The 24103-nt window shown below is 46.9% G+C and overlaps 1 protein-coding gene across 6 annotated transcripts in view; it reads right to left on the minus strand.

The window, feature by feature from the left end:
• SLC4A11 (solute carrier family 4 member 11) overlaps positions 1-24103 on the minus strand; it is a 241052-nt gene that overhangs the window by 145655 nt on the left and 71294 nt on the right. The window contains exon 1 of one of the 6 annotated variants that reach the window (XM_053402106.1): positions 928-1434. The exons of the other annotated variants lie outside the window; for them this stretch is intronic. The gene's annotated coding sequence lies outside the window, so the exon portion shown is untranslated. Of the gene's footprint in view, positions 1-927; positions 1435-24103 lie in introns of those variants that run through there. 6 annotated transcript variants of the gene reach the window in all.

Genomic DNA, 24103 nt, shown 5'->3' on the forward strand with positions numbered 1-24103 from the left:
TACTTCATAGAACTGGGAGAGAGGTGGACATTATTTCCAGAGAAGCTGTGTCCTAATATTGGCAAGCTGTGTACAGACCGAAGCGTGAGGAGGAAGATCTCGGGACTATAGGAACTTTAACGCCACCGGGGAACTGGGGAGTGGCAGCCAGGGTGAAACCCAAAATCTATCCATCAATCCATCCATAGGTTAGATAAATGTGAACACACACCCACACCCCGATGAAAAACAGATAAACTCCCACACCACAGATCTCGAGAAAGAACTCTGAATTTCTATGCTGGAAATCCAGGTAAGGCAGAATCTTCAGATTCTTGCCCATCAAAACACAAGTCGTACCTTTCCGGGGAGGTGGGGACCCCAAACGGCTAGGCACTTCTGAATTTTCATTCATCTCATACATAACCCTGTGCAGATTCATTAGCCAAGCTGCACAGCTGCAAAGCCACGGGAGCAAAGATTTCGGCATTGGACTGGCACTTTACATGCAGTTGGCCGATCAATTAATCCCATGATTAATTTTTCTACACGTCACCCTGGGCAGGATCAACAGTGTGCAAAAATCTGTGCTGTTAGGATGCATTAGTTGAGAACACACAGGCAGACACACACACACACACCTTGGTTTATTTCCCTACGCAGCAAACACAAGCAACCTTGTTTTAATAACCCTGATACATTTCCTTTTCGTTCAGCGTCCGGATAGGAATCGACCCAGATGTTTCATTATTAAGGCAGAACGGCTCGTAAGGAAAAACAACAAAGTATCGTCTTACTCTCTGCAATTAAATATTTAAAAAGCTGGCGGATTAAGAGTTCGCGGAATCACCTGTTGAAGGGGACGCATCGCCCGGCAACAGCAGCGCCCAAATCGACGGCAGGAGATTGTGTGTTTATTCTCAGAGAGATCAGAGAGAAAGAACTTACCTAGGCTGCAACTTTAAAGGGAGATGCTGTAGACCCAAAAGGGAAGACTGGTCTCTCTCGCCTTTGCAGATCTCCTTCCCCTTAAAGGCTCCAGCCAGCAACACTTGTTCCTCCGGTGACAGTTTGCACCCAGGTGGCCAGGCAAGGGAGTAGCTCGTGGTCCCAGCCGTGGCTTCAATATTAATATCAATCAAGCCTGGGCATCTCTTCTCCTCCCCCCCCCCAACTCGATTCCAATTGGAGAGCGGCGGATGGGTGGGAAAAAGAGAACGGACCCGTCAGATTGCAGAAAGGCAAGCCTCAAATCCAGTTTAGAGAGAGGCAGAGAGATGATGCCTCCGTCCGCAGAGGTCTTTAGAAAACGGCTTCCCAAGCCAAAAGGTGCCAGGAGGATTCGCGAAGCTAATTCCTTGCAAATTTGCATTCCGCGGCACAGCGAATTAGTCCGGGAACCTGGACTCTCCCTCCTTCCCTAGACGACACTGCCTGCCTCTGCACTTTGCTGGATCTCAACATTTTTTTTTCCTGCCTCTGCTGGTCTATAGGAAGAAAGGGGGGGGGGGAATTGAACAATTAAAGCGACCCTGCACATTTTAGCCGGTGCTTTTAGCTTGGATACCCGGCAAAGCTGGCTGTTTTCTCCTTTAAAAAGCCTTGCAAAATGCTGGAACTGAGAGAGGCATGGTACCCAGAGGGCGGCAGCAGCAGCAGGAAGGGGGTAAAGAGAGGAGGGGGTGGGCAAGGCTGCGGCTCGAGGGCAAAAAGCAGGAGCTCCCTGCCAATTCTGCTTGCCCACGTTTATAACCCGCCATCTGGGGAAGAGGGGATGGCGCAGAAGAGGACAGCGCGAAACCTCCTTGTGTGCAAGGAACGGCCTCTCCCCCCCCCCCCCCCGATGCTTCCACACCTGGAAGAATCTCTCAGATCCGAGGGGAAGCTATGAGCCACTGGGAGGCAGTAAAGCGAAGGGGAAGGTTGCAAAAAATGGCAGCCCCTGCCTGCCTCTGGGGTTCAGCAGCACAGGGGCAAAGATCTGGGCCTCGATTCACACAACCACACAGCTCAGGTCACACCCACTCTGTGCATTTAAAGCATTCCTGTGTCCCTTTAACAGCCACGGTTTTCTTTCCCCGCCTTGCAAAGGATCTTGGGAGCTGTAGTTTGCTTGGGGTGCTGACCTCTCACAGAGCTGCAGTTCTCAGGATCCTCAACAAACTACAGCCTCCAGGATCCCCCACAACTGTTAAAGGGGTATAAAAGCGCTTTGAATGTCTGGTGCGGATGCGACCGCGATGGGAGAGCACCTGTTTTTTGTGGGAAAGGTCCCAGGTTCAGTCCTGCTACCAGATTCTCCAGGTCTGGCTGAGAATGGTCCCGACCTGAAACCCAGTCTCTGCAGTCAATAATGAGCTAGACAGGACAATGAGATGCCCTGGTATAAGGCGATTATTATTTTTACGGGGCCTTCTCAGTGGTGGCTCCCAGACTTTGGAACTTCCTTCCTAGGCAGGCTAGACTGGCTCCATCCTTGCTCTCCTTTTGCTGGCGGGTAGAGACTGTTTTATTCCAGCCAGATTTGGGGGGTCTGCTTTTTTTTTTTTTAAAGGAACAGGATTTTAAATAGTGCTGCACTGCTTTTCCTATCAGCCTTTTAATACAGCGGTACCTCAGGTTACATACGCTTCAGGTTACAGACTCCGCTAACCCAGAAATAGTGCTTCAGGTTAAGAACTTTGCTTCAGGATGAGAACAGAAATCGTGCTCCGGCGGTGCGGCAGAAGCGGGAAACCCTATTACCTAAAGTGGTGCTTCAGGTTAAGAACAGTTTCAGGTTAAGAACAGACCTCCGGAACGAATTAAGTACTTAACCTGAGGTACCACTGTAGATCTGTTTTTCTATTGCTTTAATCCTTTTACAGTTTAAGTACTATTTTAAATACGTTTTCAGCCTTCTGCCTTTTACCCGCATTGTTTTAATTTGTGTAAACCGCTTGGACTCCCGCTCTGGGGGACTGTAGAATATAAATGAATTATAGGGTCGTAGAATTGTTAAGAGTTGGAAGGGACACCCCCAGGTCATCTAGTCCAACCCCCTGCAATGCAGGAACCTAAAATAGATCACACATGACAGATGGCCATCCAACCTCTGCTTAAAAAACCTCCAAGGAAGGAGAGGCCACAAATATAACAGCAATTGTAATAAATCGGTAAATCATTAGATTATTAATCTCAGGGTTGTGGGTTCGAGCCCCACGTTGGGCAAAAGATTCCTGCATGGCAGGGGGTTGGACTAGATGACCCCCGTGGTTTTTTTCAACTCTACAATTCTACGGTTTTGTATAATAATAATAATAATAATAATAATAATAATAATAATAATAATAATTTGTCTCTGTAGTAGAGGATCTGCTTTGCCTGCAGTTGGTAACAGGTTCAACTGGAAACTTATGTTGTGGGCGGCCCTGAGATCTATGGATGAAGGGCGGTATACAAATTTAATTAAAAATAAAAATAAAAACAACTCCCAGCACCTCCAGACAGGACTGCGAAAGGCACCTGCCTAAAACCCCAAACAGCTGCCAGCTGTTGCTCATAATCCTAAACTCAATGGACCAAGAGTGTGACTCACAGAACAGCTCAGCAGGTTAGAGTATGGTGCTAAGAATGGCAAGGTTGCAGGTTCGATCCCCGTATAGGACAGCTGCATATTCCTGCATTGCAGGGTGTTGGACTACTAGATGATTCTCCAATTCAATAATTCTATGGCTTGGTTAAAAGACAGCTCTTTTAGGTCCTATGCCCAACAACCCCTTTCCCCTTTATTGCCGATTTACGCAGCAGGGTTGCACAGTCGTACCTTGGAAGTCGAACAGAATCCGTTCCAAAAGTCCGTTTGACTTCCAAAACGTTCGGAAACCCAAGCGTGGCTTCTGATTGGCTGCAGGAAGCTCCTGCAGCCAATCAGAAGCCACGAAAGCTCGTCAGACGTTCGGCTTCCAAAAAAAGTTTGCAAACCGGAACAGTCACTTCCGGGTTTGCTGCGTTCGGGAGCCGAAACATTTGGGAACTAAGATGTTCCAAAACCAAGGTACGACTGCGCCTAGTTTACAGAGGTGGCAAGGCACTCTGCACATGCTCAAGGAACTCTATACTGGAGTGTGGAGTCTTGGGACCCAAAAGCTGAATAATAGGGGATTAAACCCCAAAGAAAATCACTGATCGGAAGGAGTCAGTTTTTGCTTTTATGTTATTCCAGAAAAAGTAGAGCAGAGCAGAATGCGGGTGGAGGAGATATGAAACCCCCAATACCAGACTAAATAGGTCGTATATGTATATATGTGTGTGTATCTCACATATCTGCATTAGAAGCGTAAACCAGAGAGGAATTTCAGCTTACTTCCCCATGGCGTAGCATCCCTTGCTAGACTACCAGAGGATTCTGTGTTTACTTAAACTCTATACTCCTTTCCCATATAGATGGATAGCTATTCAATGTTTTCTTGGGGGGGGGGGATGTAAAGGCAACACTATAATTACTAGGCGGTTCTGAGAACTTTTCCCAAGGCTGGCTGTAAGGCACTGGAGAATTAACAACTCATCTCTAACCCTGATTGGTTTATTTACGGGCTTTTCTGTTTTCCCAAACTGGACGCTTAACCGCGCAAACACTTCTGAAACTGGAACTTCAGGTTGAAAAAGTAACCCGCCGCATTCCATCGCTCCTTCCGCAAGAAATTTACAAGAAATCCGAACTCGGGAGCTTAATTATGCCCCGGCCTTAGGCAAAACCATCGGACTCTCTCCATCATTCAGCCCAGCACAGGGGGCAGTAGCAGCCAATTTTGGGAACCGCTTCTCTACAACGTGGGGGTGCCCAAATTCGACAGTGTTAGTCCTCAACACTTCACTTTCAGACCCTGTTGAACTAGACTAGGAAGTTTTATCAGCAGCTATTACAGTGGTGCCTCGCAAGACGAAAAGAATCCGTTCCGCGAGTCTCTTCGTCTTGCGGTTTTTTCGTCTTGTGAAGCAAGCCCATTAGTGGATTAGCGGATTAGCGCTATTAGCGGCTTAGCGGCCTTAGCGGATCAGCTGATAAGCGGCTTAGCGATCAGCTGCTAAGCGGCTTAGCGGATCAGCTGATAAGTGGCTTAGCAATCAGCTGTTAAGCGGCTTAGCGGCTTAGCGGATCAGCTGTTAAGCCGCTTAGCGGATCAGCTGATAAGCGGCTTAGCGGCTTGGGAAAAGGGGGGGGGAGGAAAAAAAACCTGCAGGAACTCGCAAGACATTTTCGTCTTGCGAAGCAAGCCCATAGGAAATTCGTTTTGCGAAGCACCTCCAAAACGGAAAACGGGTTTTCCGTCTTGCGAGGCATTCGTCTTGCGGGGCACCACTGTATTAGCCACGAGGCTAGTTAAATGGAGACTCCAGATTCAGTGGCAGTGTATCTATAGGTGTCACTTGCTGGGGAACAGGCAACCAGGGAAGGACAGATGTCCGCATGGCCTGCTTGAAGGAACATCTGGAAACATCTGGGTGGGTGCTGTGATAAGCAGGGTGTTCGACTAGACCTGAGAGGGGGCATCTGTAGTCCCTTGGAAGTTGCTGGAAGACCATTCCCATCATCCCACAACTATTGATGTTGTGTGATGGGACTGATGGGGAGTCCATCCTGATGGACCTTCCTTGCCCAGATCCAGCAAGGAGAGTTCTCACGTACGAGAGATGGAGGCACCGGAAACGGAGGCATTTCCGAAGCCAAGCAAATGTGGAGCTTATTAGGAAGCTACGGGAGGAATTCCTCCAGAGGCAGGAGCAACATGCAACACTGTAAAGAGGGGAGCAGATTCATTTCTCTCACACACACCAAAAGAGAAGAACGGTGCCTGCACATTTTGCTGGAAATGGGACGGAAGGAAACTGGGAATTTGGGGGGGGGGGTTATGGTTCATCTGGAAGGAGAGGATTCCCTAATTTCCCCTGCAGTGGATGCCCACATGGGAATTGCTTTGAATCGAAGAATCATAGAATTATAGAGTTGGAAGGGCCTACGAGGCACATATAGTCTTACCCCCTCAAATGCATTGCAGGGGGTTGGACTGGATGCAGGGGGTCAAAGGCCTGGAAACGATGCCTTATGAGGAACGGCTAAGGGAGCTGGGCATGTTTAGCCTGGAGAAGAGGAGGTTAAGGGGTGATATGATAGCCATGTTCAAATATATAAAAGGATGTCACATAGAGGAGGGAGAAAGGTTGTTTTCTGCTGCTCCAGAGAAGCGGACACGGAGCAATGGATCCAAACTACAAGAAAGTAGATTCCACCTAAACATTAGGAAGAACTTCCTGACAGTAAGAGCTGTTCGACAGTGGAATTTGCTGCCAAGGAGTGTGGTGGAGTCTCCTTCTTTGGAGGTCTTTAAGCAGAGGCTTGACAACCATATGTCAGGAGTGCTCTGATGGTGTTTCCTGCTTGGCAGGGGGTTGGACTCGATGGCCCTTGTGGTCTATTCCAACTCTATGATTCTAGGATTCTAGGATGACCCTCAGGGGTCCCCCTTCCCACCCTCCATCTTCAGGCTGGTAGCAATGCTTATTTACTTAGGTTGAGGAAGAGTTATGGGAGTAGCTCCCTATACAGCTATCTTTGCTCTTCATCTTTGCTTTCATCCTGACCGATCCTCTACGTCTCTTTCCGATTGTACTCAGATGCATCTCTACCGCCGAGACCGTATAACACCGGTCCTGAAAGATCTTCATTGGCTCCCAGTACGTTTCCGAGCACAATTCAAAGTGTTGGTGCTGACCTTTAAAGCCCTAAACAGCCTCGGTCCAGTATACCTGAAGGAGCGTCTCCACCCCCATCGTCCAGCCTGGACACTGAGGTCCAGCTCCGGGGGCCTTCTGGTGGTTCCCTTGGTGCGAGAAGTGAGGTTACAGGGAACCAGACAGAGGGCCTTCTCAGTGGTGGCTCCCGCCCTGTGGAATGCCTTCCCAGCAGATGTCAAGGCAATAAACAACTATTTTACTTTTAAAAGACAACTGAAGGCGGCCCTGTTTAGGGAAGTTTTTAATGCCTGACGCTGTATTGTTTTTAATACTCGGTTGGAAGCCATCCAGAGTGGCTGGGGAAACTCAGCCAGATGGGCGGGGTATAAATAATAAAGTATTATTATTATTATTATTATTATTATTATTATTATTATTATTATCATCTGCAAGGCCGGAATGCTTGTCATCAAGAGTCCAAATGGCAAAGTCACATTTCAATTGGCTTTTGGACAGCAGGAGTTTGTAGGAGTAAACGCCTTCTGTTACTTCGCCATCCTGGTGCCCTCCAGCTCCTTTGGACTACAATTCCCATCATACCTAACTGCTGAGCATGTGCTGGAAAGGGCTGATGGGAGTTGTGCTCCACAACATCTGGTGGACACCAGGTTGGCAAAGGCAGAGTCAAGATGGCAGGAACAAGCGAGCAGTAAATCACACTGTGTAAACTCTTCATTAGCAAAAACAGGATCAGCACAAGGGTGTCAGGCCTAATGAGCACAGCAACTCATCTCTGGCTGGTCTTGCCCCCATGAAGCAGTTGCTAAGATGGACGGTCCCCTCCTCCTCACAGCTGCCTGGGTCCCCCTCTTCCCCAGGGCTTTTCCCAAGCAATCGGAGACTACGCCTGCATGAAGCCAACCTCTCCTCTGCCCTGTTCATGCCTCTCCTGGTTCGGGGAGAGGAGCTGGTCATAGCAAGAGGGGGAGAAACCCCTGTGTCAACTCTGCCTCTTGGTCTCCCTTCTCTCCTGCTTCCAATTCTGTACTTCTCTCTGCCACCAACTCCCCCCGCTCACAAAGCCCTGTTGCCTCCTCATCTTCCGACATCTCCTCTTCCCGTTTTCCCCCTCTGACCCCTCATCACCACCCCACCACCAGACTCCCAGCTGCCATCGCCCCTGGCTCTTGTATTACGGGACCGCCTCTCCTGGTCTGCCCCGCAGAGGACTTTAAGGTCCATGAAGAACCATAGTTTAGAGGTCCCGGGCCCTAAGGAAGTCAGACTATCCTCCACCAGGGCCAGGGCCTTTTCAGTGATGGCTCCGACCTGGTGGAATGCTCTGTCTCATGAGAGCAGGACCTTTCAGGATTTAACCTCCTTCCGTCGGGCCTGTAAGACAGAGCTATTCCGCCTGGCCTTTAATTTGAATTCAGCTTGATCTTTTATTTCCCTTCCCTCCCCCTCCCCTTTTATGAAGATCACCCGCTCTGAGACCCCACAGCTAATTCTCCCCTGGCCTCCTCGCTGGCCCAAGTAGGACTAATTCAGCCAGCTAGCCCTGGTGGTTATCTAATGCTTATCAAATGGATTTCCCCTAAATTGATTTCTGAACTTTTATTGTTATTCATGTTTTTCTCCTGTATTTTATGCTGCTTTTACAATTGTTTTAAATTTGTTGTTAGCCGCCCTGAGCCCAGTTTTTGAACTGGGAAAGGTGGGATATACTGTATTTTTTGCTCACTTTTCCCCTCCTAAAAAGTAAGGGGGAATGTGTGTGCGTCTTATGGAGCGAATGCAGGCTGCACAGCTATCACAGAAGACATGAACAGCAAGAGGGATTGCTGCTTTCACTGCGCAGCGGTCCCTCTTGCTGTTCTGGCTTCTGAGATTCAGAATAATTTTTTTCTTGTTTTCCTCCTCCCAAAACTAGCTGCGTCTTGTGGTCTGGTGCGTCTTATAGAGCGAAAAATAGGGTAAATAAAATATTATTATTATTATTATTATTATTATTATTATTATTATTATTAGCCACAGGAGCTGCAGCTGATGGCAGCTGGAGCCCCAACAGGTTGCCCCTCCTTGCCGAAAAGTGCTCCTAATCATCCAACAGTCCAGGAATGCTGGGTGGAGCCAGTAGGCTATGGGCCAAGCATCAGGCAGCTGTGATTTTGCCAGCCATGCCCAGGGACTGAAAACTTGACGGTGCAATCAAAGCCAAGAGGATAACTAGCCTGGCTGGCAAGCACCTTCTAGAATATACATGCCAGGGCTGGACAGAAGTCCAAGTGAATAAATGCATTCTGCATTGTGCAGCTGGCGGCCACAAAGACATGCACTGCCCTGTTTCCCTCCCATGGCAACGCAGAGCTGCACCGGGAACAAGCAGCTGGCCTGAATGATGCTCCTCTGTGCTTCGCCACCAGCAGCTTCTCTAAGCCATGTTGGAAAGCGAGGAGAATATGCAAAACAGCAAAAGCCGAGCAGGAAAAGGCCAAACCCCACCTTCCCGTGCCAGGAATCGATAAGGCAGGTTTCAATATTCAAGTAGCAGCAGCAGCAACACTCCAGCCTCTTCCAGGAACAACTTGGACGATGTGTTTGCTGACAGTGCGCTCACATTGCTATGTGCAATGGGAGTAAGATCTCCAACGTTTCCAGAGAATGGCTTCTGAAATGCTGGGGTGTTGTGGGGGGGGGCTGCTTACTTCCACCTTCTTCCCTCCATCTAATATTGAAAGGATTCTGGATGTAAGAGCTAAAACACTCCTGCATGCGGAAGACTCTACACACACACATACACAACCCACGCTATCTGCCAGAGGAGCATGGCACAGCAATGACACAACTTGAAAATGTCTCTCTGCTGCTTTGCACAGATTCTGGCTTCAGCTGCTGTTCAAAGCCTTTAATGGTCAGAGCTCCCAACCACAGCACTTCATGGACTGGTTGGATGCAGAGGAATGGTGGGAGCAACCAGCTGGGGAACCCCCAAGGGAAGAAGGCTCAGAGCCCGGGATGGTGGTGCGCTGAGGAGTGGTCAAAAGGAGATGACTGGGAAGAGGAGGAGTCGGAAGCTAACAGATCTTCGTGAGCTGGCAGAGTCTGTGGCAGAAAGAAGACCAGAATCGGAGGCAAAAGGTGAAGCAGGAGGAAGGGACGTGACAGGCCAAGAGGCAGAGATGAGTCTGGCTGGTGCAGAGTCACAGATGCCTCTCCTTCCTGCTGCAACAAGCGCCCCTTGTGGTGTAGTGGTTAAGAGCGGTAGTCTTGTAATCTGGTGAACCAGGTTCGCGTCTCCGCTCCTCCACATGTAGCTGCTGGGTGACCTTCGACCAGTCACACTTCTCTGAAGTCTCTCAGCCCCACTGACCTCACAGAGTGTTTGTTGTGGGGAGGAAGGGAAAGGAGAATGTTAGCCGCTTTGAGACTCCTTCGGGTAGTGATAAAGCGGGATATCAAATCCAAACTCTTCTTCTTCCTCCTCTTCCCCACCCTCCTGGTTTCCCAGAACCAGAAGAGGCGTGATGAGGGTGGAGTAGTTACCTTCACGCGGGCGTAGTCTCAGATTGCCTGGGGAAAGCCCTGGAGAGGAGGGGACTTAAAGACAGCTGTGGGGGATGTCAGGATCATCTGTTAGCAATTTCACTCCTCCGACGCTGCATTTGTGATGGGTGTAAATCAGATGCCTGTCTGAGCAGAGTGTGGGAAGACAGTCTTATCTCTTCCACTGTACAGGATGCACTTTGTAATGTACTTTCACTTTTACTTGTGCCTGCTGTTCTCTCAGAGCTGGAGAGAACGGACGCCACTATGCTTTTGTCTGTACATAGTGTGCAAATAAATAGTAGATTAGCTCTGCGGTGCCTCACGCTTCTTGCTGTGTTATGCCAGGCATGTTAGTGTGCATATACCATCTGGTATACGTCGCTGAGCGCACTGGAAGAGAAGGGAGATGCCTTTTCCAGAGATACCGGAGGATGCTCAGAGTTTCGGGGGCTTGCAGGCACCCACAGGGTGTTTTCCAACATCTTCATTCTCAGAAACCTACCCGAGATAACTTACTGTGCTCATTAGGCCTGACACTCAGCCAAGTCTGAGGAAGTTGTGTTTTTGCTAATGAAGAGTTAACTGCAACTGGGATCAGTGTTATTTACTGCCAGCAGCCTCCTGCGACACAGCCTGAGTGACAGCTCAAGGATGATACTCCATTTCGGCAGGGACTTAATTTCTTCTTTGTTGTGCAGCGCTGAGGACATGTTGGACGGCCTTTAGATGGGTGGTGGGGAACCTCTGGTCTGCGGGCCAAATTAGGCCTCTCTTGCCCCCCCCCCCCGCAAAATCTGGTCAAGCCAAGTCCACCAGCCATACTACGTTTTATATGCGACATCAGGTGTGGAGCAGGTAAAGCAAGCAAGAGCTTTGCAGGCACATTATTAGCTGATTGTTAGGGCTTGCAAAGCACAGGGCTCACGACATCATTGTCAGCGGGCCCAACTGTCAAACCCAACCTGAAGAGGGTTGGGGAGGTAAGGCCAGATCCATTGCCTAAACCCAGTCCCCTATTGTGCTCTGGATATTGTCGGACCCCAACACCCATCACCCCTGACCACTGGCTATGCCAGGCAGGGGCTGGTGGGAGATGGACTACAGCAACATCTGGAGAGCGGCAGGTTCCCCATCCCTAGCTTAAAAGGTAAAGGGACCCCTGACCATTAGGTCCAGTCGTGGCCGACTCTGGGGTTGCGGCGCTCATCTCGCTTTACTGGCCGAGGGAGCCGGCGTACAGCTTCTGGGTCATGTGGCCAGCATGACTAAGCCACTTCTGGCGAACCAGAGCAGCGCACGGAAACGCCGTTTACCTTCCCGCCAGAGCGGCACCTATTTATCTACTTGCACTTTTTGTGCTTTGAAACTGCTAGGTGGGCAGGAGCAGGGACCGAGCAAAGGGAGCTCACCCCGTCGCGGGGATTTGAACCGCGAACCTTCTCATTGGCAAGTCCTAGGCTGTGTGGTTTAACCCACAGCGCCACCCGTGTCCCTTCATCCCTAGTTTAGGATGATCTTAAGCCTAATGGTGATTTGGGAAATTCTTCTGCAGAAAGTATGAAGGGACTGGCTTGGGCAGATCACACTGGGGACACAACGGGAAAATGCACCAAGGCACGGACTTGAAAAAGAATACATCTTGAAATTGTTTTGTGAAAGAATCCCCAAAGCTACACATTTTTGTCGCAGACAGAGTGCTTTAGACAAGAAATCCGATTGCGTAGGAACATCATGACACCGTGTCATCTCAACACATGAAAAGGCTGTTAAGACATAACTTGGGGGAGAACAAGCAGACACAAGCTGAGGTTCTGCATGCCTTCCTCCAATTAGACACAGGGATTTGGCATAACCTCAGTATGCGACAAACCAGTTTGCCATTCCATCCCGAATCTGGCAATCCGGGATTGAAAAACAAAGCTGATTCCACGAGTGCAAGGACTCCCAGCCAGGCAGTGGAACATTTCTGCCCTCTCCTTTCCCTATGTCTCCCTCCTCTAAATCCCCTCCAAAGGGTTTGGGGGGGAAACCCAAAACAAATTTAGGGAGCATGAAGTCGGAGGATAGGATAGGGAAATTCCACACAGCTCTAAGTCCTCACCCTAGCAGAACTGTCTAGCTAGATGCTGTCCACAGTTTGGAGGCAAGCTTTGGCTGACTGGGTTTGGACACAACAGGAAACCATGGTTTGCTGCAAACTGTGATGCAGGATTTCAAAGTTTCATATTGAAATATTACAGGAATATGAAATTTCTGTATTACAGGAAATAAGCAAATACGATTTCAATCTTTAAAACTTATTCTCTTGGGTCTTTCGATAACTTCCCCACTTTCTGTATGCGAGCTGCAATTTCTGCAGGACCAACCATGGTACTTGAGAACCACGGGTGGTAGTCAACTAGCTTTTACTCAGTGTAGACCATAATCAATGACGATAATTAGGCTAGGCGCATTAATTTCAATGGGCCAACTTTGAGTAACATGTGAGCCTTGCAGGATGTCTTCAGGAGAAGAAAAGGCTCATAAACAAGACATTCGGCTGAAACCACCTTCAAATTTCAATCTCTCCCTTTATAGACACATCAGCTTCTCAAAGCACAAGCCTTGTGCCCTACGAGTTCTGGAGCTTCTACTTAAATGATGACACCTCTCTTTTGTAGGTTCCTTGCATCCATTTATTAAAAGCTTTGCACTCTAATTTTCCAAAAACCATCCCACATAAAACCCTACCACAGTAATGTATGTTTTAACCCACATACCCTGCGCCCCCCTTTTCGCACCAAATATAAAAATATAAAAACCTACTACAGTGGTACTTCGGGTTACATATGCTTCAGGTTACAGACTCCGCTAACCCAGAAATAATACCTCGGGTTAAGAACTTTGCTTCAGGAGGAGAACAGAAATCATGCTCCGGTGGTGCGGCGGCAGCAGGAGGCCCCATTAGCTAAAGTGGTACCTCAGGTTAAGAACACTTTCAGGTTAAGAACAGACCTCTGGAACAAATTAAGTACTTAACCTGAGGTACCACTGTAATGCCCTACAGATGTTCTAGAGCTGGGGTAGAAAAAACATGGCTTTCCAGATGTTGTTATACGCAAAGTCCCATTGGCCAAAGTTTCAGGGATGCTGGAAGCTGCCAGCCCAGAAACATCGGGGGGGGGGGTGCACAAGTTTAAGAAGACGCTGAGGAGCATCTCCCAGAAGCAACAAACTTCTGACCATTTTTTAACAGGGCGGCGACTGATATAAGCATGTCGTTTTGCGGTTCAAACCCATGATCTGGAAGAGAAGGCCCCTTTTCTCCGGCACTCACAATGTGTCTTCTTAATAATAATAAATAATAATAATAATAATAATAATAATAATAATAATTTATTTTTACCCCACTCATCTGGCTGGGCTTCCCCAGCCACTCTGGGCAGCTTCCAACAAAATATTAAAATACAGTACAGTGGTACCTTGGGATGCGAATGGGATCCGTTCCGGAGCCCTGTTCTCATCCTGAATAGAACGTAAGATGCGCCTGCGTGTCTGCACATGTCGCGTTTTGCTGCTTCTGCGCATGACGTCATTTTGAGCGCCTGCGCATGCGCGAGCGGCGAAACCCGGAATTAACGAGCTCCATTACTTCTGGGTTGCCGCGGAGCGTAACTTGAAAACACTCAACCTGAAGCACATTCAACCCGAGGTATGACAGTAATGCATCAAACATTAAAAGCTTCCCTAAACAGGGCTGCCTTCAGACGTCTTCTCAAAGCACCCTCAACAGGTGAGGAGCTGAAGACACCCGGACTGGCAACATCCGGCTTGACAACTTGCACACAGGGCCCCCACAATTCGCTCGTGGGCCTCACGGTCCACTTTGGGGCAGCCCATGCCCAGTTAGACAACATTCCTTACGTCGCAATATCCCAGTTGCGAAACAGAAAGTGCCTCACAGCTCCTGAGCATCCTTGTTCTGACAACTCAGTCTCCCTGCAATGCAGCGCCACGGCTTCAGTTCTCAAAGGGAGCGCCTGTCTGTTGACGTGGTGCCCGCAACGAACTCTTGAGGCAATTGGCACATGCCACTTCTCAGACGCTCCCGGACCCTCCCAAAGAAAAGCAAATGGTTCCATCCTGGACGGCACTTAGCCGCAGGCAGAAATCCAGACCTTCCTGTTCCAAGCGCAGCAGGAACAGCCGACGGGGGAATGCCACAACATGCCGTGCACTGCCCACCTTGACAAAGAACATTGCCTTTCCCTCCTGCTGAAATATTTTGGGCTACAGTTCCCAGCAGCCTCAGCCACAACAGCCACGCTGGCTGGGAGTCCAAAATATCTGCAAGGTGTCACAACATTATGATGGAAGATTGGGAAAAATTATGGAAAACGGATTTAAAATTTACAGACTGTTCCCTGTTGAAGGAGAACTACATGAAGATGATGTACAGATGGTATGCGACACCAGTGCAGTTAGGGAAAATGTATAAAACTAGTTCAAATATATGTTGGAAGTGTAAGGAAAAGGAGGGGACGTTTTATCATATGTGGTGGGGCTGTAATGTAATTAAAAAATTTGGGGAAATGATATATAATGAATTGAAGAAAATGTTCCATCTAACATTTGTTAAAAAACCTGAAGCATTTTTGCTAGGGATTGTAGGGAAAGACCTGCCAAAAAAGCTGAAAAACATCTTCATGTATGCGACAACGGCCGTGAGAGTCCTAATAGCACAAGGATGGAAGACTGAAGAAACTCAAACTAAAGAATCACGGCAAGAAAAATTGATGGACTATGCAGAACTGGCAAAATTGACACATAAGCTATGGGACAAGGATAACTGTGATTTTAAAGATGAGTGGGAACCCTTTACAAAACATTTGAAGATGCAACAAAGTGAATTGGACTCCTTGGCAGGTTTTGAATAAACATTCACAAACTTTTTATTGATAATAGTAAGTCATATAATTTAAGGATCTATACAACTTTGTAACATGCAGAGGACAGCATTTACAGAGAAACCAAAGTCTGGAACTGAGGGTGGGTTATGTGTGGGAGGAAGGGGAGAGGGAGGAAAAATGGGGGAGGGGAATTAAGGATGATATGTTTTGGGATAATATGTTTTGTTTAAATTTTCAATAAAATTGTTTTTTTAAAAAAACAACAACAAAATATCTGCAAGGTGCTTCCTACCAGAGACGAATGACAAACCAAGCTTATGGGCTGTGGGTGATGGCAAAGCTGACCGGAAAACTCAGGAACCAGGAGGACAAAAACTTTACAAAAGAATGGGGGAAATTTCTAAGTTATCTAAGAGACCACTGTAAGCAGATGGAAACATTGACAGGATTTTGATTTCACTTGTGGTGTAACAATTACCATGGAAAATACGGACTGATATAAAGAGTCTGGAAGAAGATGCAGTTTTAAATGTTTAAAATGGGACTCCAGGGGAAGTCCTGAGATTTGGAGGAATCGGAGTTAAAGAAAACCTATAACAATACTTTTGTTAAAAAACCAGAAGCATTTTTACTGGGTATGGTGGGAGAAGAGATACCAAAAGGAGATAAAGAAAGAGTCGGTGGAAGAAGATTGGGAAAAATTCAAAGTATATTTACAAAAACATTGAAAAATTAATGAATGTTAGAAGGATGCTGGAATGAACTTACATGGTATTAGCAGAAAGGTTATAAAGAATTAAGTAAAAATGGATTGTTAATGGGTCAAAGTGTAAAATTTAAGGTTAAATTGCGTTAAGATAAATTGTGGAACAAAATCTGAGAAAGAGGGAAAGGACTTGCTGAAACAACTAATTGAATTAGAATACAAAAAAGGGAGGTGTGAGGAAGTCAAGGAAACAAGTAAATGAAAGATAAAGATATGAAAATACTGGATGGGTTGTTTTTTTAATGTTTTTGTTTTTAAATGTTTTTGTTTTTTCTTTCTTATTGCTTTGTTGTACTTTTTTTATTGTATTTTCTTTTATTTTTGAAGTATTGCAACTTTTTATTGTCTGCTTTTCTTTTCTTTTTGTAATTGTTAAACTTTAACAAATATCATTTAAAAAAAACAACAAAAGGAGATAAAGAAAACTGTTTATGTATGCAACAACTGCAGCAGGAATTATTATAGCCCAAAAATGGAAGCAACAAGAAGTCCCCATGAAAGAAAAGTGGCAGACGACTTTGCGGAATTGGCGAAGGAAAATTGACAGGAAAAATCCGAAACCAGCGTGACTGAGAATTCCAAAAAGATTGGAGTAAATTTATACAATATCTGAAGGACTATTGTGAGCAATTAACAACACTAGCAGGGTCATAAAAAGACTTGTAATGACAACTGTTCTTCCCTTTGTATATTTATTTTAAAATTGTGACACTCTGAAGGAGTGAAACGTAAATTGGAAAACCTATAAATGCTATGAGATAAAGGTGAACTTTGAAAACCATGAGGCAGAAAGGAGGGGAGCCGACAGGCTCTTAAGAGCCAATGAAGTAAAATGGATAATGATGAGGTGTTTAAATATTATATAATGGAGAATTAATAAAAATTAATCTAAAAAGGGTTCGGAGGAATCTCTGTATATGGATATGTATCTGAATTTTGTATAATTTTGTATTGGAAAATCAAATAAAAACGATTTCAAAACAAACAAATGAAAATCTGCAAGGAGCCACCAAGCTAGGAACTCCCCAGGGACGTATTGCAAATGGTGCAGGTCCAATTGAGACCATATGGAGATCTCTGAATGCCCAGTTGGTGAATGACACCTCCATCTGGCTGGCCCCTCCGGCTTTCTTAAGCAGGTCAGCAAAAGAGCTGAGCTTTTGAATGTAAAGGTAAAGGGACCCCTGACCATTAGGTGCAGTCGTGGCATTCATCTCGCTTTACTGGCCAAGGGAGCCGGCGTACAGCTTCTGGGTCATGTGGCCAGCATGACTAAGCCACTTCTGGCGAACCAGAGCAGCACACGGAAACGCCGTTTACCTTCCCGCCGGAGCGGTACCTATTTATCTACTTGCACTGGTGTGCTTTCAAACTGCTAGGTGGGCAGGAGCTGGGACCGAGCAACGGGAGCTCACCCCGTCGCGGGGATTCGAACGGCCGACCTTCTGATCGGCAAGTCCTAGGCTCTGTGGTTTAACCCACAGCGCCACCCACATCCCTTACCTATTGAATGTACATCCCACCTTTTTCTCCATGGAGTATATGGTTCACCCCCCTCCTTGGTTATTCCCTACAATGACCCTGTGAGGTAGGTTAGGAGGCTGTGACTGGTCCAAGGTCATGGCCGAGTGGGAATTTGAACCCTGATCTCCCAGGTCCTAGTCCGACACTCTAACCACTAAACCACACTGGCTTCCCAGAGTACTTCTGCTATGGGGCAGCTATATAAATTAGGTAGGTAGATAAAATATGGGGAAAGCAAAATGTCACTTAGAGAAGGACCTGAAATCTTTTCTTTGTGAATTTGTTTCATTCTGGATTCTTTTATTTGATGTTTTAATGTCTTGCAAACCGCATTGAGATTTTTTTCATTTAAAATAGAAAGCAGTATAGAAATGAAATGAGTAATAATAATAATAATAAATTCAATTGTGGGGGAAATGGTACCTAAACATTCCATTGTGGCGACCTAGGTTTAAGGTTGGTGCTGGAGGAGACTCTTGAGAGTCCCATGGACTGCAAGAAGATCAAACCTATCCATTCTGAAGGAAATCAGCCCTGAGTGCTCACTGGAAGGACAGATCCTGAAGCTGAGGCTCCAATACTTTGGCCAGCTCATGAGAAGAGAAGACTCCCTGGAAAAGACCCTGATGTTGGGAAAGATGGAGGGCACAAGGAGAAGGGGACGACAGAGGACGAGATGGTTGGACAGTGTTCTCGAAGCTACCAGCATGAGTTTGACCAAACTGTGGGAGGCAGTGGAAGACAGGAGTGCCTGGTGTGCTCTGGTCCAGGGGGTCACGAAGAGTCGGACACGACTAAACAACTAAACAACAAGGTTTAAGGTGCCAATTGGCAATTAGCTTATATATCTGAGTTTCTAATGCTGGTACCAAGTCAGAAAAGGCTAAGATAGAGCTACACCAGTTTCTTCTGCAGAAACGAAAGTGATCAGGATCTGAAACTAAGGCACTTCCTCATATTGTCAGTCGCGGCATTTGTGGAATCACAGAATTGTAGAGATGGAAGAGACTCAAAGGGTTATCCAGTCAAGACACCCCCCCCCAAAAAATGCAGGAATCACAGCTGTTCTTGCACTGTATGCAAGAATCTCCAGCTAACAGAAGACCCACCGGCTCTCTTGCAACTTGTATTTGGGAGCCGATTGTTCCCATTTCACAGATGGAAAACTGAAGCTCTGAAAAAGGTTAAGTTAGCTAACCAGACGTTCATCCCCCCCCCCGCTTGTGTAATAAGCAGCCAAATTATGTTTGGGCCACGCCTTTGTGATCCATCTAATTAAAGGGCGGAAAACGTCTCTGGAATGATGTGTTATTTAAGACAATTGCAAGACAACAACTTGGGCTGTTGTTGCTTCCCCTTCTGCAACCGACTCCCTGACAAGGAAATTGTCCTCTTAAAAAAAAAAAGGTGTTCCTTGGATGACAGAGACGCTTGTTTTGAAAATTGCCATTTGCCGTATATTATAGAAAGTGTTAACTCTGCTCAAACTTCTTGGACTTATTGGACAGCCTAACATTTGCAACTTTTGTTTTGCAATTTTGAAAGGAAACCAGGAAAAGAAACCAGGCAAGTATAGATCTGTCCCTGTGGCACAGAAACATCTGAAGCCGCAGATCCTTGCCCTCCAGCCATACGGATGTAAGGAACAGCCTCACACATCATTTTTGCAAGTGACAAGAATGAGACGTTCTGCAATATGCAAAAGTATGCAAGGATCTTGTGCTGGGTTTTTCTGGGCGGGGAGGGACACAAAATCAAAACACAAGTCAGATAATGTGTTTACTGGCATGCGATGGGGGTCAGGCATGTTACCCAACAGTTAATTATGCAAACTGTCCTCAAACGAAGTGTCAGTTGGGAACCTTGCATAAGATCCTACATCAAGCAATTTGCCTGGGCTCTAGGGGTTTATGTCTGTCATTTCTACGCCTTGCAAAGCCGTAGATGGCTTCAGAACAGGAGATAGGCTCTAATGGCATCTTAAAGGCCCACATATCCGATTAATCTGGCCACCCAGGAAGTCCAAGGCAATGCATTTTTAAATTATTGACAACTACCAATCCACAAATATTATTGCCACGAACGAAAGCACAAAAAACAACAACAGAGGAAATGTGGCATGCCCAATCTTGTTGAGAGTGGGGGGCAGAAATGAAGGAAGCAAAGATTTGCCAGACTCCCCTACAGGTAGGTTTGTGTGTGTTTGTGTGGACATATGCATGCCTTCTGGACTATGGAGAAAGCTAGAGAGTTCCAGAAAGACATCTACTTCTGCTTCATTGACTATGCAAAAGCCTTTGACTGTGTCGACCACAGCAAACTATGGCAAGTTCTTAAAGAAATGGGAGTGCCTGATCACCTCATCTGTCTCCTGAGAAATCTCTATGTGGGACAAGAAGCTACAGTTAGAACTGGATATGGAACAACTGACTGGTTCAAAATTGGGAAAGGAGTACGACAAGGCTGTATATTGTCCCCCTGCTTATTTAACTTATATGCAGAATTCATCATGCGAAAGGCTGGGCTGGATGAATCCCAAGCCGGAATTAAGATCGCCGGAAGAAATATCAACAACCTCAGATATGGAGATGACACAACCTTGATGGCAGAAAGTGAGGAGGAATTAAAGAACCTTTTAATGAGGGTGAAAGAGGAGAGCGCAAAATATGGTCTGAAGCTCAACATCAAAAAAACGAAGATCATGGCCACTGGTCCCATCACCTCCTGGCAAATAGAAGGGGAAGAAATGGAGGCAGTGAGAGATTTTACTTTCTTGGGCTCCATGATCACTGCAGATGGTGACAGCAGTCACGAAATTAAAAGACACCTGCTCCTTGGGAGAAAGGCGATGGCAAATCTAGACATCTTAAAAAGTAGAGACATCACCTTACCAAAAAAGGTCCGTATAGTTAAAGCCATGGTTTTCCCAGTAGTGATGTATGGAAGTGAGAGCTGGACCATAAAGAAGGCTGATCGCAGAAGAATTGATGCTTTTGAATTATGGTGCTGGAGGAAACTCTTGAGAGTCCCATGGACTGCAAGAAGATCAAACGCATCCATTCTTAAGGAAATCAGCCCTGAGTGCTCACTGGAAGGACAGATCCTGAAGCTGAGGCTCCAATACTTTGGCCACCTCATGAGAAGAGAAGACTCCCTGGAAAAGACCCTGATGCTGGGAAAGATGGAGGGCACAAGGAGAAGGGGACGACAGAGGATGAGATGGTTGGACAGTGTTCTCGAAGCTACAAACATGAGTCTGAACAAACTGCGGGAGGCAGTGGAGGTCAGGAGTGCCTGGCGTGCTCTGGTCCATGGGGTCACGAAGAGTCGGACACGACTAAACGACTAAACAACAACAAATGCATCCCTTCCTTATGAGTACATGACAATCTGTAACAAGAATCATATTCCAGGCAGGTTTGCTCTGAAGGAAAGGGCACAGATAAAAGCAGAACAGAACCTTCAGAAAGAAGACATGTTTTGCAAAAAAAGATGAATAATCATCCACTTAGGAAGACAGGAAACTGCCTTTTGCTGAGGCCGCATCTGCAATATACATTGAAAGCACTCTCCCCCACTTTAAACAGTCATAATAATAATAATAAAATTTTATTTATACCCCGCCCTTCCCAGCCAGAGCTGGGCTCAGGGTGGCTAACACCAGTAAAATTACAATAAAAACATAATAGGGGGAAGAAGAAAAACCCAATTTAAAATACAGGTTAAAATACAATTTAAAATGCAGCCTCATTTTAATAGTAGCCCACAGATCAAAACCCATAAGGGGAGGGAAACATAAGGGTCAGACTGAGTCCAAACCAAAGGCCAGGTGGAACAGCTCTGTCTTGCAGGCCCTGCGGAAAGATGTCAAGTCCCACATGGCCCTGGTCTCTGGGGACAGAGTGTTCCACCAAGTCGGGGCCAGTACTGAAAAGGCCCTGGCCCTAGTTGAGACCAATCTAACCACCTTGCGACTTGGGACCTCCAAAATGTTGTCATTTGTGGACCTTAAGGTCCTCCGCGGGGCATACCAGGAGAGGCGCCCCCCCAAATCCTGGGAACTGTAGTTTTTTCAGGGTGCTGAGCGATGTTAGGTAAGGTAAAGGGACCCCTGACCATTAGGTCCAGTCGTGGCCGACTCTGGGGTTGCGGCGCTCATCTCGCTTTACTGGCCGAGGGAGCCAGCGTACAGCTTCCGGGTCATGTGGCCAGCATGACTAAGCCGCTTCTGGAAAAACCAGAGCAGCGCACGGAAATGCCGTTTACCTTCCTCCCGGAGTGGTACCTATTTATCTACTAGCACTTCGTGCTCTTGAACTGCTAGGTTGGCAGGAGCAGAGACCGAGCAATGGGAGCTCACCCCGTCGCGGGGATTCGAACCGCCGACCTTTGTTTGACAATCAATCTCTCTTCCCTGGGAACTCTGGGAAGTGTGGCTCTACAAAGGGAAAATGGGTTTGCTAACAACTCTCCACACCCGTAACAAACTACACCTCCCAGGATTCTCTGGGGGAAGCCAGTACTACTTAAAGTGGTATGATACAGCTTTAAATGTGCAACACAGATGAGGCCTGAGTCTGACAATTGGAATATCTAAGCTCAGGATAGTCTGCTGGCACGTTTGCAAAGCTAAGCAGGGTCCAGTATGCTTTCAAATTGGATGGGAGACCAACTGCGTGTTGAGATTCCTGCACTGCAGGGGGTTGGCCGAGATGACCCTCAGGGTCTCTTCCAAATCTACAATTCTATGACTGAGCTGTGGCCCTTCCCCAAATTATCATTCCTGTACATAATTACAAGTTCTACAATGGAGGAGGAAGGAGAAGAGAAAGGTCAAGGTCTTCCAGCCCCACTGCCAACCAAATGCCATCCATATGAGCTGCTTAATGTATCCTACATGCTGTGATTTTGGAGTGACGCCTACAAGCAAGAGGCTTCACTTTAGGAAGTGATGACTGCTCATGTAAAACTGGATATTTACAGCTCTCCATCAGCACAGAACAGTACATCCTGTGCGTGTTAGAAAATATATTCCCTGAAGCGTGGACAGGTATAAGATTTATTCATTTTGTACCACGGATCTAGGCAATTTGCTTGGCCTTCAAGAGACAAGAACACACCTGCAGAGACTACAGGATTGTCGGGGGGCAGGAAAAAGTGCCCAACAATTAAAACTTCTCTCGAGTGCAGGAACAGACAGCCGAGCAAACTGCTGAAAGCTGCTCTGCAGCTTGGAAGTACTGCACCAGGTTTGCCAGCTTTAGTTTTTCTAGGGTAGCCAGCTCTCAAAAACATTGCAAAATAAAGGCTGCACTCATGCATTACGAAAAGCGATGGTTTCTGGCAAGTCATGGTTTACTGTGAAAAAGCAGAGAACTGACACTGCCCAAGCACTCTTGCATTCCTTCTCCTCTAACGCAAGCAGGAAGAACAAACCCGGAATCCACAACTAACCTTGGCTTCTAGTTATGGTTAAATACTTGGTAGTGGCTGGCTGCTCCTAAACATAAACCATGGTTTGCTGCTGGTCCGATTTGTTCATCTTGCTCTCTCTAGGAGAAGAGCTAAGCCGGAGCAACTGAGCAGCATATACCACCAGTGGCCTACTCGCCAATTGCCGAAGAATGGATGCTTTTGAATTATGGTGCTGGAGGAGACGCTTGAGAGTCCCATGGACTGCAAGAAGATCAAACCGATCCATTCTGAAGGAAATCAGCCCTGAGTGCTCACTGGAAGGACAGATCCTGAAGCTGAGGCTCCAAGACTTTGGCCACCTCATGAGAAGAGAAGACTCCCTGGAAAAGACCCTGATGTTGGGAAAGACGGAGGGCACAAGGAGAAGGAGACGACAGAGGACGAGATGGTTGGACAGTGTTCTCGAAGAAACCAACATGAGTTTGACCAAACTGCGGGAGGCAGTGGAAGACAGAAGTGCCTGGCGTGCTCTGGTCCAGGGGGTGACGAAGCGTCACACGACTAAACGACTAAACAACAACAAGAAACCACAGTTTATTGTGCAAACACAAATCCGAGACCTCTTTTAAAACCCCGTTTCATAGCCAAACCTTTTTATCAGAAACCAAGGGAGAAATCCAAGATAGCATTCTAGATCTTTCTCAGCTTCCACCTGCCACTCCATTTGATGAAATATTATTCATTGGTTTTGAAGAGATAACTCCCCTTTTCTCTCTCAGTATAATTGGCCGACCACAAATGCCGCCGCCATCCCAAGTAGTGATTGTGGATCTCCCTAATTGCAACACTTTTCAACCTCCGCTGTGACTCACCAGCTCATCATCGCTGCAGCCTCAACCCTCAACACCAGCAGTGTTAGGCTAAGAGATGGCAACCACCCCAACGTCACCCAGTGTGCTTCATGTGGGGATTTGAACCCTGGTCTCCCAGGTCATAGTCCAACACACTATAACCATTCTGCCACACTGGCTTGCCCTTCGGATGAAGGGCGGTATAAAAATTTAATAAATAATAGTAATAGCACAACCCCCTGCAATGTAGGGATCTTTTCCCGACATGGGGGTCGAACCCACGACCTTGAGACTCAATGTCTCGAACTGAAATCCTAATCTGTTTCGAGTGACAATGGAGTGTGCCTCTGGGGGTGAAGTCAAACCACTGTATTTGCAGCTTTCAAAGTGACCCCCGGGGGGGGCGCAAGCCTGAG

Source organism: Podarcis raffonei, chromosome 9 (genome assembly GCF_027172205.1).
Source record: "Podarcis raffonei isolate rPodRaf1 chromosome 9, rPodRaf1.pri, whole genome shotgun sequence".
Classification (NCBI taxonomy): Eukaryota; Metazoa; Chordata; class Lepidosauria; order Squamata; family Lacertidae; genus Podarcis; species Podarcis raffonei.